The following is a 14146-nucleotide window of genomic DNA, read 5'->3' as shown; positions in this document are numbered from 1 at the left end:
GGTGCCCTCCTCGGCTCCTGGCCTTGCCGTAAAACTCGTTCAGACGCTCGTTGGGGGAGCTCGGCGCTCTTTAATCATTGTTTGTCGTCGTGGGAATTGCTTGTTCTAAAACCAATTACAACCTGACAAAACTGATCTGCCTTATATACAAATACATCCATCTGGTCGTGGACTGCCTGCTATCGCTGCCGGGACAGCGCAGGATAACACCGGGCCGCTGCTGAGCTGCTGGAGAGGGTGCTGGCACCGCCCAGAGCCGCACCGTGGCTTGTGTGCGTGGGGTTTGTGGGATAGAGGGAACTGATTTCTAAATTAATAATAAATTCTGTGTGAAATGAAAGTAGAGAGAACTTAGAGTGCTGGAGCTCATCGTCAGCTGGTGTGTGCGTTATGGCCGGGGCCGCTGATGCTGAAGGCGGCTCCTGGCTCCTCCGGGTGCCAGTACCGGGCGTGGGTCCCCTGCGCGGCGCCTCGGGGCCGGCGGCGGCTGCTGGCCCCGGAGCAGCGTGTGCTGCGGGCTGGCCGGGGCTTCGCTCCGTGCTGAGGGCTGCTGCTGGAGCCAGGCCGCCTGCGTGGGACACATTCGGTTCGGTCCTCGTTTTCCAGAAACCTGCTCGGTGATTGACGTAGGGCCGCAATCCTGCTTGCGGGCTGCAGCCTCCTGACGGGCTTCGAGCAGAACATGGCAAGGGAAGCAGGCAGAAGTGTGAGGAGTGAGACTCCTGTGTCTCTGTGTGTGTCTGTGTGTGTCTCTGCGTGTGTCTCTGTGTGTCTCTGTGTGTGTGTCTCTGTGTGTGTGTCTCTGTGTGTGTGTGTGTGTGTGTGTCTCTGTGTGTGTGTCTCTGTGTGTGTGTCTCTGTGTGTGTGTCTCTGTGTGTGTCTGTGTGTGTGTCTCCATGTTCCTGGAAATCAGTTTTGCAAAGGCTCAAAAAAAGGAAAGAAATGGATGGCTGGTGTCAGGACGTTGGAACTTAAAAACCATCACAACTGGTAGCCAAGACAGTTTCAGGCTATTTTAGTTTTTCCGTGAACGTTCGGTTACAGCTAAAGAGAGACGTGAGGCGCTGCGAACCAGCCCGGGTCTCACCCTCGGGCCAGCAGCCCGCAGCTGGACACGGCGAAGCTCGGAGGCGTTCCCTAAGCAGCTATCCCTTGTTTGCTGTGCGCTGCCCACAGGGGGTAGAAGGCAGACTGGTGTGTAAACAGATGTAGCAGGAGGGAAAGAGGGAAGAGGGAGGAGTTGCCCCCTAAATTAAGTAATCAAAATCAACGTGATGAGGTTGGAGGTTAGTTATTGCGAGCAACGTAGATATGACAACCTCGGGCCTATTTTCGTTTGTGATGCATCTGGGGATGAACTCTAATGCTCGTACTTATAACCCCCTTTTTGCCGGCTGGCTGAATAACTGCAGATTGGTAAACCAGTGCGAACTGCAATACACAGTGCTAAATCGGCATTCGGGAACCCGGTCTCCACGAGCTGGGTTTTTCTCCATCACCATAGCAACCCAGCGAGCTCTGCAGCAGCCCCTCCTCGCAGGGCAGGGCCGTGGCGGTGGCCTGAGGCGGGGTGCTCGGGGGGTACGGGGTGCTCGGGGGGTACGGGGTGCTCGGGGGGTATGGGGTGCTCGGGGGGTACGGGGTGCTCCGGGTGCCCGCCTGACACCGTCAGCTCTGGGGCGTGTCACTGCCCGGGGTCGCTGCTTGGGGTGACGCTTTGCTGCTCGCCTCTTGGCAGGGGTGTGGGCTGCAGCCCCCGGCCTCTCTCGGATCCTTTGGAAATTTATATCGGATAAGGACGTACCGCTGGGCGGACAGCTAAAAGCAGGGGGGAAGTGCAGAGGAGGACGCAGGATAGCGGTGGGGAAGGGGAACTTGCCGGCATCTCTCACAAGGCCAGCTTTCAGCATGCGTCAGGGCTCAGCTCTTGTGGCTGAATAATACCGCGTTTTCTGTTCCTTCTCTTCGTGAGAAGCTGCCCATCTGAGGTGGCTGTGTCCCACGGGGTGGGTGACACCACAAGGTGGTCGTGAAAATTTTGGCTAACCTCCTGTTTCTCTGCAGTGGATCACCATGCGTTAGCTTTGGCTGAATCACTGCAGCCCTGCAAACGAGTGTGTCTGCTTGAACTTCTCCAAGCAGGCCAGAAGCGTGGAGATACTCGGAATAAGAGATTCTACACTTTAGCACTGGGGGTTAGTTTTGTTCACTAGTTTTAAATCTACATAGAAAACCATTTTCTTTGAAACATAATTATATCTCTGTATAATACAGCTGTTCTTCATCCAGTAGTTATTTAAATATCCTAGCTGGAGGCAGCTTTTTGGACACTAATTTATGTGTAAAGGGATCTTGTGACATTTTTTGGTGGGAGAGAAAATAATCTATTAACACTTACGGTAAAATTGTTAGGGTAAAATCCAGATATTAAGAAAAAAGTTACTTTGCTTATAACTATTAATACAATCTATGGCTAAATTTACTTTTGTATTTGCTTATGACTTGGCTGGACAGTTTCCCTACCTCGTTTATACTCAGCTTGTGTTTGAGTCATAAGACTCAAGTCAAAGGCTTCTGAAGTTAAAGGGAGATTTTTGACTGAATTCAAGGGTTTGGAATCAGTCCCTAAAAAGACGGACGCATAACATTTATACTTCTGTTATTCCAGGGAAACATTAATGCAGGACCTTCCTCCTTTTCACTAACGTGACAGCATTCTTATTTATAACTTAAATTTTAAAAAGTCTTGAGGAAAGTCTAAATCTCTGTTTTGACCTCGAAATTACTTGACCAGTGTTAGAAGAACACGGTTGTTTGCAGAGGTCTCAGATGTTTTCCTTCATGCTCTTTGCCTCCCCGAGTTTATCTGTCCCTACCCCGCTGCCTTCCCCGGCTTCAGCATATTCGACTTAATTAGTTCCCCGAAGGCCGTTATGTGCTATGTCTCCCCAAAAGGGAATGAGCACAAGGCCATCAAAATGATAAAGACCTTGAGGCTGCTCTGGCTGTTGTTTTGCATTAACATACGCGCGCTCCCTGGCTCCTGCCTCCCTGCCTTTATTCCCGGTGCGGGAGCAGCCCGCGGCTCGGGGGGAAGCTCCCTTGGTGGCCGTGTGCCCGGCCGGTGCCGGGCGTTATGCCCCGGCTCGCAGGGGCTCCGGGGTGCGGGGCGGAGGCAGGCCTGGGGAGCCCCGAGCTCCGGGGCAGGTGGTGCTTGGCCCAGAGATTTCTCCCCACCCAGCTCCGCTGTCCCGGCCGGTATTTGCCCGTCGGTTAACAGACCGTGCCTCGTTTCCCCAAGAAACTCTCTCTCTGCTCTGCCTTCAGAATTTCCCAGCAGCTCAGACATCTTTGTCAGATGTTCATCTAATCTATCAATTAAAAACCTTCCGTGACGGGAGATCTAACTAACATCCTCCTCGGTTAGTCTCTTAACTCTTTCTGATTAGACCACTTTTTTCCCAGTGTTTAAACTAAAACGTATTTTCTGAAAATAAAAGCTGGCTTCATGCGTTTCCCTGTGTGCTTGTGAAGAGCAGTTGGTTGGCCATCCTTGTAAAGCAGCACTTCGCTGCGCCTTACTGCTGTCCTGCCTTTCCCAGGCGAGCACAACTTTCCTCTTGAAAGGAAGCCGTGAACACCGGAGCTGTGTTTTTAGCACACGCTACTTTTACCAGCTAGGTACGACATGGATCTAAGCCGAGCATGTTTTATTTCTCCTGTAGTTCAGACTGATGTGTGCTGAGCAGAACAGACATCCTTTGGGAAAAGAAACACAACACACACACACAAAAGCAGGTAGCTACGTGGGTTAAAATGTTACTACTTTGATATTCAAAGAATTAAAAGGTGGTATAAATCTCCTTTTATACTCGTTACTATTCTGTGGCCGAGGGGGGGAAATTTGAATCGTTTTGGTGGACCAGATGAGTAGGTTTCGCTGTGATGGATGATGGGCGATGCTTTCACAACTCATCATTCATGGAGGTGCACAAATGGAAACCCAGGAGTGCCTTGATTCATCAGCATGTGCATTTATCATCTCGTTTAAAGCAGCATCATTAGTTGCATTGGCTGTTGTGCGCTGTGTGCTCTGGTGACTTGGTAAGAAGTGAAATGTGGCCTGGCCTCCGTGGCTGGAAATTACACGATAATAAAACACGAGCAGCTTTTGGAGTAAGCCTGCACTTGGAGAGAAAGGGCAGCACAGGGGAGCACTGTGCCCCAAGGCAAAAATCGCTTCAGAGAGGCCATTAAACTGTTATTCGAGTCCAGCTATAGCCTAGGTGAAGCAAGCAAATAGTCACGGTGATCCTCTACCCGAAATGTTTGACTGACACTTTGAAGGCTTTATGTTCTCGAGCAGGAGCAGCTGATAGACCAGCCGGTGCTGCCGGTCGGAGGGAGCTCACCCGCTGGAGAAATGGGCCAGCAGGAGTCCCGTGGTGCTGAGCGAAGGGAAGCCCCGTGTCATGTGTGTGGGGAGGAACAACCCCAGGCATCAGCGCAGGCTGGGGAAGACCAGCTGGAAAACAGCTCTCGCGAGAAGGACCCTGGGGTCGTGGCAGACAGGAGGCTGACCGCGAGCCAGCAGTCTGCCTTGGCCACTTGGCAGGCCGGCTCACCCTGGGCTGCGTTAGGAAGGGCTTGTCGGGCAGGCTGAGGGAGGGGGCTGTGGTCCTTTCCCCCTGCTCAGCACGGTTTTAGATGATGACTGAACAGGAAGGTGGCTGCCCAGAGGGGTTGTCAGGTCCCCATCCGTGGGGACTGCCCCGGAGGGTCTGCAGGGACCCTCTGGTGACTCCGGAGGTCTGTGGGTGCTCCTGGCTGAGACGAGAACTCGTCAGTCTGCACGTAGCCAGGAGGACACAGGTCTGAGCGGCTGCTCGGCTCCCCCTGCACCTGCAGTCTTCTGCGGATGTGGAGCACGTTTCCTGCGGGGCCGGCGCTGTGCCTCCCCGCGCTGAGCCGCTGCCGGGGCGCGCGGGATCAGCTGCTGGGGGCCGCCGCGGCCCTTCCCTCCGCGTGTTGTGCAGCTCGCACAGCGGCAGCCTCGGCTCGCTCTGGGCAGCCCGCTTCAGTGTCGGATCGTCGTCTGGAAACAGAAAACCACCAAGCTTGGTGGTGGAGGAGCCGTGGCACGCTGCCGGCTGCCTCCCCCCGCGCCCCTTCGCCTTCTCCCCCAGCACACGCTGCACTGGGCGGCTGTCGGCAGCTTCGGGCCCGCCTCGCTGTTCTAGGGGAGATAGGGCAAAATTATGTTGCTAAATAGTTTTGAAGTACTTTCATGCAGCTTGGAGAACTCATGCTTGAAAAGAAGTCATGTGCCAAGAGCACCTTTTAACATAACACAGACAGAAGCGTTAGATCTCAGAGTGAGTGTGCTCCACAAAATTGGTTCAATATGCACGGAGGATTAGAGGTGGATCTCCCAGTGTAGCAGGAAACTATATTTATGCCTGCTGCTGATAATCAGTTGTTCTTTCCTTACAAAAATAACTACAGATTACAAATGTAAACAATACTGAAATTGGTTTCCTGCTTGCTTATTTAAAGCGTGATTGAAATTGTCAGTTCAAAGCAGTCTGCTCAGATCCAGACTGTAACGTGGACACTTGCAGCTTTGTAGCCGAGGATGTGTTTTTAAGAGATGATTTTGGAATTGGACCTTCGTAGGTGAGTGCCTATTCCAGGCAGCTTCTGAGACCTTAGGCTTAGAGAGAGTGAGGTGGGCTCTGGCTCTTGGTTTTTAGGTGTGGGGGCAATGTGTGGGGAACGGGGGTGGTTTTACATGCTTAGTAACAGACAGAAAGAACGGCAGGGAGCATGATCTGAGGGTGTTTCAGCCTCTAATAAATTTAGTGAATAGTGTCTGATAAAAATTCATAGACAGACTTGAGTCTCTTTCTCCATCCTCCTTCCTGACAAGTTGACTTACTGTACCATATTTATAATTCTCTTTGGCAAGGAGATGTGCCTAGGCAGCGCAAATATGAAGGTTGTGTGTGGCTTTGTTTTTTTTTTCCTTTTTCAAAAGACAGAGGCAACAGTCCTTTTAGATTCATTACACCTTTATACGTTAAATTTTAACATGTGCACTAATAGACTGGTGATGGGCTGGGTTCCATCTGGATTTAAAATACTTTACAGAATTCACTAGTGTTTGTCCTGTCGTGATGCCAGAACACGTGTCACGACTTTGGGGAGGTAGCAAGTGCAGTCTGGAGGGAGTTCCAAGCAAGATTCCCACATTTGTGGGTTGAATGAGGTCTTTACTGGTGGAGCTTCCTACCATTGCTAAGGAGGCGCTGAAATGTTTCTTCTTGTTCTTTTATGCCATTAAATCCAACCAGTGTGCTGCAGGTCCCTCTAAAACAGTGCTGTGTGAAGCTATCCAGTGTAACAAAATTGGACGGAGGTTGCAAACGTTCAGCGCTCGCTTGTGGCGGCGCCGTGCCGTGCCGTGCCGTGCCGGTGTGTGCGCGGGGCTCCGCCTGCGGCTCGAGCTCCTTCAGGCAGCTCCCGTCGGACACCGCACGCTGCGCTTCGTGGGCTGGACAAGGGAAGCTCTCCGGAGACCTTCTCCCCCAGCTGGTGCAGGGCCCCCCTCTCGCTTCGTGCAGCTTACGGCTGGCTCTTAGGAAAGGCAGACCTGGGCCAGAAATCCCGGCCTGCGGCAGCAGCAGGAGCTTGTCTTGTCTTGCTGCTGTGCTGTTTGCGCTCCAAAGCAGTAACCCCGTGTAAAACCGGAGGGATTGGAAAGTGCAGCCCGCTTCGCCACTGGCGTCCCCAGCAAAGGCTGGCGGAGGCGCAGGCGTGCGCTGCCACCGAGGCAGCTGGGTGGCACGGGGGCCGGTGGGGTTACTTGGGAGAAAGTGTTGGTGGCTGTGCTCCGCAGGGCTGGTCTGCGCTCCTCGGGTGGAGGGCATGCTGCGGGGGGGGCGTGGTTCTGCTCCGTGAGTGGCGCTTGGTTATACCAACCTTGTGTTGAACAGCATCCAGTGGCACTTGGGTCACGGAGAGTTACTGACGGATGTCTACATGAGTGCAACCTTCCCTTTTCGTCCTCTGCTTGGAAACGTCCTCTTTTTCTTGGGGATGTCTGCTTCATTTTCTCGGTGATACCTTCTTCCTCTTTTTTGGTAATGCTACGTATTTTTAATAATACATATTCTTGCAGCATTTTGCTAAGAGAAAAACAGTATTTCTTTGGCCACTGTAAGATCATGCTTCAGACAAGGAGGCAGGGACTGTGCTTCTGTCATTCTCTGCCGTATGGAGGAATCCTTCACGCTTGCAATAAGGACACAGCTGTCCTCTGCGTTCCTTTGCCAGTGTTCAGTAGACGCTCTTTTAGCAGAGAGGGTGTCATGAGGAGGAGCTGTTAGTGGCAGTAAAACTTAGCATTTTGTCCTATTTTGCATTTATTAGCATGCACTAATTATTCATAGAGATAATTACCCTTTACCAGTTCACATTAATTTAGAGCGCTTCTGAAAAGCAATCAAGAGGAGCAGGGAATGATAATACATCAAAGTGAATATGGCACAAAGGAAATATGGTGCATTTTAATGTAAGCGACCATGTCAAGTCACTGTTAGCCTTTTCCTTCGAACTGTAATTATCTGAGCTCGGTTTGATGGTTGGTGCTGAAGGCCACCAGTTAAAGGCATTCCCTGTTCCAAAAGTCCATCCATGCTCTTCATCTCACGTTTGTCTTCAATAAGGAAAAATGTTATCTTACGGGGCCCCAATATGGAAACGGACAAAGATGTGATAGGTCATTCTGCCATTCAGACACTGCTTGCCTGTCCCTGAACAGGTAGGTTTGAATTCTGGGTTGCTTTTGTTGTCAGGAGCGTCTGAAACTTGGGACTGCAACAGGGTCTTGCCTGCCTTAGGCCACAGGGGTGGGCGCTGAAGTCTCCTCTTCGCTGCCCCATCAGTACGTTTGTCCGTAGTGGTGCAAACAATGAGCAGGTTTTGGCGTGACAGGCAGATCGGGGCGTTTTGTTTTGGGCGGTCAGACCTCACTAGGGGGCTGTTCGATGGTACCCTCTCTAGGTCATTGGTCTTTCCTGGCTTTGAACTGGGCAACGAACGTGAAAAACCTGGTGTCACATGAAACATGTGGCCTGAAAATAAGCACAAAGCTTTTTGCTCTGAGCTGCAGGGGGTAGATGCTGTTCTGAAAGTCACACGTGATGTGATGTGATGAACTACCGAGGCAAAGAGGGCCTTGGTAGGCAGAGGAAGTGAGTGAATAATCCTTAGAGAAGGGCAGAAACAGCAAGATTACGTCTAGGTCAAAGGACAGAGTGAGCAATGGCGTACGGGTGGAGGCTTCAGTGCTCGTATGCGTACTGGAAACGAAGAATAATGGCCTGGTCCTGGTTTAGCGCTCAGTACGCTTCAGCAGTTAAAAGCTTTTCTCAGTTCAGGGAGATAAATCCCTCCTGTTTCTCCAACGAGCTTGACGCTGTCCCAGTGAACGGCTGCTGTCAGCGTTTGATGGGCTGGCGCCGCTCTGCAGGAGCGCCCGGGCAGCTTCCCGTGATGTTGGTCAGTATCGGCTGTTTGTAGCTGCACAAATTGCCTTTGATTATGAGCGTCTGGGAAAAGGAACGGCTCTTGCGCAGAAAACAACTACCAGCGAGTTGTATCGCGGATGGTTCCTGGATTCGTTTGCTGACATTAACAAAATTGTAGTAACTCCGAAGAAATCTCCGTCCGGGAGCCTCTGTCAGCGCGCTGGTTACACGCCTGCCGTGCTGGGAAGCCGCCGAGTGTCAGCCTGATTTGTCTCAGATAACGTGGTGTGGCAGCGGGACGGGGCCGGCTGTGCTCGCACCAGGTTAGTGCATGCTGCTGCAATTCATTAGCAGGCGGTAGCACGTCCCACGTTCATTATTGGTCTCTAAATAAGTAAGTGCCGTCGGGGTATTGGTTCACTGCCTCATCTTTGTGCTGTCACATGCAAATCAGGATGCTGTCTGGAACGGTGTGCTATATCCGGAGATGTGCTGATCGTTCCACCACAGAGGCTGGTGTTAAGAGAAAATCACAGTTATTGTGCGATTACAGTCTTCTGTTTATTCCCAGCCTCGATGGCAGGATGTAATCATAAAATTAGGAATTTGTGTGAGGAGCGCTCAGAGCATGTTTTCATCTAGGTACAAAATTTTACATTAAAAAAAACAAATATCTGTATGCAGCGTAAGGATACGAGGGACCTTGGGTGACCTCGACATAAAGGCTTTCTCTTCAGTTTCCGTAGTGGTCTCCTGAACCTTCCAGACTTCACCTTCCCAGCTCTTCACCGCTGCGGCAGCAGCGTGCAGGCCGGCGGCTCGCCGGTCACGCCGAGCTGCTCGGGGCTGCCTGCCCGGGAGCGGACGTGAGGGGCTGCAGCACCCGAGGGGCCGCGGGGCCGGGGCCGCGGGGCTCTGCGCCGCGTGTGCCAGAAGGTGCCACGAGCGGCGGGCAGAGCGCTGCGGTGGAGGAAGGAGGGCACGCTCCTGCGCTGGGAGCTGAGGGGACGGAGAGCAGATGGTGCAGGGGCGGGGAGGAAGCGTCCCCAGCTCGCGTGCTAAAATAACTCGCTGCGATGGCGAGTCTGCTCTGCGTCCTGCGTCCCGATCCTGCCGGCACCGAGCCTGGTCGGCGTCCCGATCCCGGCGGCACCGCGCTGCTTTGGGGCCAGCTCCCCGCTGCTGGAGAGGGGTCTGTACAGCAACCGCGCGGTGGGCCCGGGGCTTAGCCCTTCGGGCAGGCCTAGCTGTCAGGGGAAGAGCTGGCTCCACACAAATCTCAGTCACACGGATTTGGGCTAGTCGATGCATGGAAGAGCCGGAATTACGTGCGGAGCAAAGCAAGGAGGTGCTGGCCAGCGAGGAGCTGGAGGATGCCCCTTTCCTGAGAGTTGGTCCAGGGTGGGAGCGATCGGGCTCTCAAGGGCAGAGGGGCACGGTGCTATGGAGCGAGCAGGTGTGCCTGCTGCGAGAAGCGGGGTGAAGCCCGCTGTGATGCTGCTCGCCGGAATAAAAGGTGATGAAGTGATGTGCACAGAGAACTCGGGCTCCGGGAAGGAGAAGGAAGATGAGATGGAGCCTGCCGGCGAGCAGCTGCTTGCTGGCTGGAGAGGGGTGCTCACAAAGAAGCTCTTGCGCCGAATTGTGCAGTTTTAGGATGGGTAAAGTTGTGGCTGATGCCTTCAAAACAAAAACCAGCTAGCGCAGGAAGGATAACGTGTTTGGAACTGAAAGTCTAATCTGAATAAATAAAATGGAATTTGGAATCTTTTAATTATTTCTGACAAATAGATGAGGTAAGTGGGATAGATGTCAGAGCAGCCTGTGCTGAATTCCAGCAAATGCCGTTTGCTCAGCTTGACCCGTGTGCTGGAGCAGCAGTGCTTGCAACAGAAGAGCTGGACGTTGGGAAACCGAGGAGAACGCAGGAGGGAATGCCAAACGGGGGTGCTGAGGAGGGCGCTGGGAGGGCTGACCGTCCTCCCGTGGGCTCAGCGGGGAAGAACCGGGGAACAGACGGATTTGGTACTGACCCTTCGTGTTGCACTGCACTGAGAGCGCCCCCGAGGCTGCCCATGCGAGCAAAGGTTGCAGGATCGAGTGTTGCCATCGTTTGCCTCATTGCTGCAAGGTTCCCGTGAGAACCGCATTTCGGTGCCCGCCTGTGGTCCCCTGGCACGTGGCCTGTGCGGTGCCCTACAGCCAGGGCAGCAGGGGTGGGAAACGTGCACATGGAAAGGGAGCAGAAGCCTTAAAAAATTAAATAATAAAAAGAGTCCTGAAGTTGGGGAGAGGATTGGGAGATCCCTGAAAGCAATCTTCAAAGTAAAGCACAGAGCAAAACAAGGAAGTACAGCGAACATTAGATAAATGGGAATATTTTGACTAATCCTCAAGGCTTGGAATTTGTGCTCGCACCAAGAAGGAGCGGGGGAGAAAGGAAGAGAGCTGTCTGCTCTCCTGAAAAAACTCATCAGGGAAGCTGGAGGCTGGGGATACGGCATGGTACTGCTGTGCTGTGTTTTGCAGCTGTCTCGGAGGTTGGAGCGCTGCCTTTGGGGACAGCTCAGATTTCCTGCCGTAGCTGGCCGGGGAGGCACGTGAACGCTGAAATGTGGGCTTGTTTTTTGAAAGCGTTGCCTGGTCTTAAAACCAGTAATGCGTAGGGTCCGAACGGCTATAGACGTGCCAATACCTGCCAAGATCGCGGCAGCAGTGGTTTTAACGTTAAGTGGTCTGCCGGGGAGATCGGTGCTGGGGAGGGCAGTGGCGCGGCGGGCGCGGCTAATGCGTGCCTAGAGAGCGTTTTTCTCCCGTGTGTGCTGGATGTTGGAATTTCTAAGAACTTGTCCAGAGGAGCACTTGCTTTTCTGTTACCCCTGCTTTACTTTAGGGCTTTTCTTTATGGTGAAAGCATCTGCATCGCTTATTCTTTCCTTGTTGTGCTTTCGCTGGCCTATGTAAGCGCTGAAAGCAGGGCTGCCGTGTCGCGGTGTCGCGGTGCCCGGGCGGGCGGGGGCGAGGCACACGGGCAGGGCACGCAGCTCAGGTGTGCCGGCACCTCCCGGCCGTGGCGCTGCCCTGCTGAGCGCCGGTGGCCCGAGTTCAGCCTGAGTGTCGGTCACCTCCCAGCCACGCGTACGGGCACCCGTGTGCCCGCCTGCGCACGCGCCGTGTGCTTGCCGTGGCTGTGCAGTCAGGAAGGCGTTCGGGTGGTTTACATGCACAGTTGCTCTCGCTGAAGGAGCAGCGTGCAGGTATGACCGCGCATGTTTTGTGTGAGGCAGATAATTTGACAACGAAGGGCTTCCCGACTTCACGCGTGAGTTTCTCCTGCCTCGACATGGGGGCAGGTCTCTGCTGGATGGGAGGTTGTCGCGTTTAATGACTGGAAGATGTTTTGGTCCTCCTGCAGGGCGGTACGTGGAGGAATCGGTGGTGTTCCTGTGTTTGGAAGCGGAGCTGGCTGGCAGCGATTTTGGAGCAGTGTGCCTTCGTGCTAAGTGGTGGGTGTGCGTTGAAGTTGTCACAATCGCAGCTGACAGTTCAGGAAGATAAAGGGAAAACAGTGTTTTGATGTGCTTTGGCTATTGAAGATTATCTGGCGATACAGTCACACAATGTGCTGTGTGAGATGTTTGTTTGCAGCGAGGTTTGTTTACATAACCGCTTCTGCTGCTTGGAGCGGCCGTCTGCAGCTGGAACCTGCAGTGCGTGGCACAGCCCCGCGGCCGGCAGGTCGGTTTCCCTGCGGGGCTGTGCCACCGACGTGCCTCCCTGTGCTTCCCCAACCTCGTTTCAGTGATGTGGGTTCCTGCGCTTCCTTTTAGTCTTCATTTCCAGCACTGTTTTACCCTAGGTAAAACCCGTGGCTTTACAGAGGGCGGTGCCCGCGTGCCCCTGCAGCCTGCCAGCGCGTCGCGGGGACCGGGGGCGCTGCTCGGGGCGGCAGCAGGGCCGCGGGCGGTGCCACGGGTGCTCAGAGCCCCCCGGCACCGGCTGATACGAGCCAGGGGTGTTCTGCCGCACGCAGGGCGCAGCCAATTCGGCATCGGCGTGGGGTTACTCCCTGTGCTCCCTGACCGTCGCAGGGTCCTCGACGTTCCTCCGAAGGTGGTTGCACCGTGGCGCTGCGTGGTGTCCGCGCGGGGCTGGCCCCGGGTGGCAGCGGGACTGCGAGGGTCGCAGGCGGAGGGAGCCGTGCCCGCCTGCCGCTGCGTCTTGCTGAAGCTTGAATTCCAGGTGGGCGGGCAATTCGTTAGTCCTTCCGCAGCATCGGTGCAGATTGCAGCCTGAGCTTATTTTAGAAGAGCAGAAATCAGGAGCAATTAGCAATCTGCTTCGGGAGGAATTTATAAAAAGCAGACACCAGCTGTGTCGCATGCAGAGCGCGGGGCTCTTCGCTAACTCTCAGGCAGCATATCCCCCAAAGTCAGAATGGCATCTACCTGCTATCGGCTCTGCTGACAGCCGGCAGCTGAAACAAAGCAATTGCAAATAACTGATGTGGGAGTCCCTGGGCTTGCTTTTTTTCTCGTGTGTTTTAGCTGCAAGGTGCAGTTTCGCAGTCTGGGGTACAAGAAGGGAGTTCTGGCAGCAGTGCTGCTCAGGTGTGTGCAGCCTGGGGTTCAAAGAGGGCTGCAGAAACAGCTGAAGGGCACGGGCTGCTTCAGGCTCCGCTGGGGTGCTTGTCCCCCGCGCTGCCCGGCACAGAGCTCGGGTGGGCGCCAGCTCACGGGGGGAGTCAGGCAGTGGAAGTTCGGGTTGACACTGTGTAGGGTGTTTGAATGAAGGCTATATCTGCTTCTAGGTGGTTAGAAACAAAGGCTTCAAAGAAACAAATTAAAATCTTTATTTGCTTCACCCTGCTAGGATGGCACGTTCTTTTTTTTTTCTCTTTAAAGGCAACGTTATTTGATTTGTACCTCGGTCAACCTGAAAGCCCTGTATTTTTTTGCTTTGCATGAAGGGATATGAATTCAAAGAATCTAAGAATTCTGCACATCCGAGTGTGAGCGGAAAAGAAGGAAGGTATTTTCTTTTTTTCAACTGCGCTTCAACAGAAGGAATGCTTACATCCAAATCTTGTCTTCCCCGCAAGTGCGATTAAAGGACAGCATGGCAGGAGAGCCCTCCAGAGATAGCACTGCAGACATTCGGGCTATGTGCATACCAAGTGGATACAGTAAAATATTTGAGGGATTATTTTCTAGAAGTGTCAGACACCTGCAGAGCCAGCTGACTTGAGCCAGAGCTGTAGCTGCTGGGAGCACACCCGCTTCCATGGTTCTTCAGGGAAACCCGCGCGTGTTGGTGCACATCGGTTGCATTTGCCTGCTGACTCGCTGCCTCGCGTGAGCTGCCCTATTACCTTTGTAGCTTTAATGCCCTTTGTTATTTTCTGGGTGGGAATTCAACACTTTCCTTTCGCTGCTGGCCTGGGGAGGGGTCTGCGGGAGCGTGCCCGTGCCCTGCAGTAGCTCGGGGGTCTCTGCACGGCGAGGCGGTGCCAGGAAAAGGAAACGGGTGAAGAGTAAGTACAGAAGAACCAGCGTGGTGGTGGGGACAAAAGCACGGTGTGCATCCGTGCCATCTCACTGGCGAAGACAAAACAG

General features: G+C 53.7%; 1 protein-coding gene across 4 annotated transcripts in view; it reads left to right on the top strand.

The window, feature by feature from the left end:
- SRGAP3 (SLIT-ROBO Rho GTPase activating protein 3) overlaps positions 1-14146 on the top strand; it is a 106164-nt gene that overhangs the window by 13282 nt on the left and 78736 nt on the right. The window contains exon 1 of one of the 4 annotated variants that reach the window (XM_040568318.1): positions 11363-11491. The exons of the other annotated variants lie outside the window; for them this stretch is intronic. The gene's annotated coding sequence lies outside the window, so the exon portion shown is untranslated. Of the gene's footprint in view, positions 1-11362; positions 11492-14146 lie in introns of those variants that run through there. 4 annotated transcript variants of the gene reach the window in all.

This window comes from Cygnus olor, chromosome 10 (assembly GCF_009769625.2).
Source record: "Cygnus olor isolate bCygOlo1 chromosome 10, bCygOlo1.pri.v2, whole genome shotgun sequence".
Lineage (NCBI taxonomy): Eukaryota > Metazoa > Chordata > Aves > Anseriformes > Anatidae > Cygnus > Cygnus olor.
The sequence above is the reverse complement of the archived record's forward strand: the minus strand, read 5'-3'. Positions and strand labels throughout refer to the sequence as shown.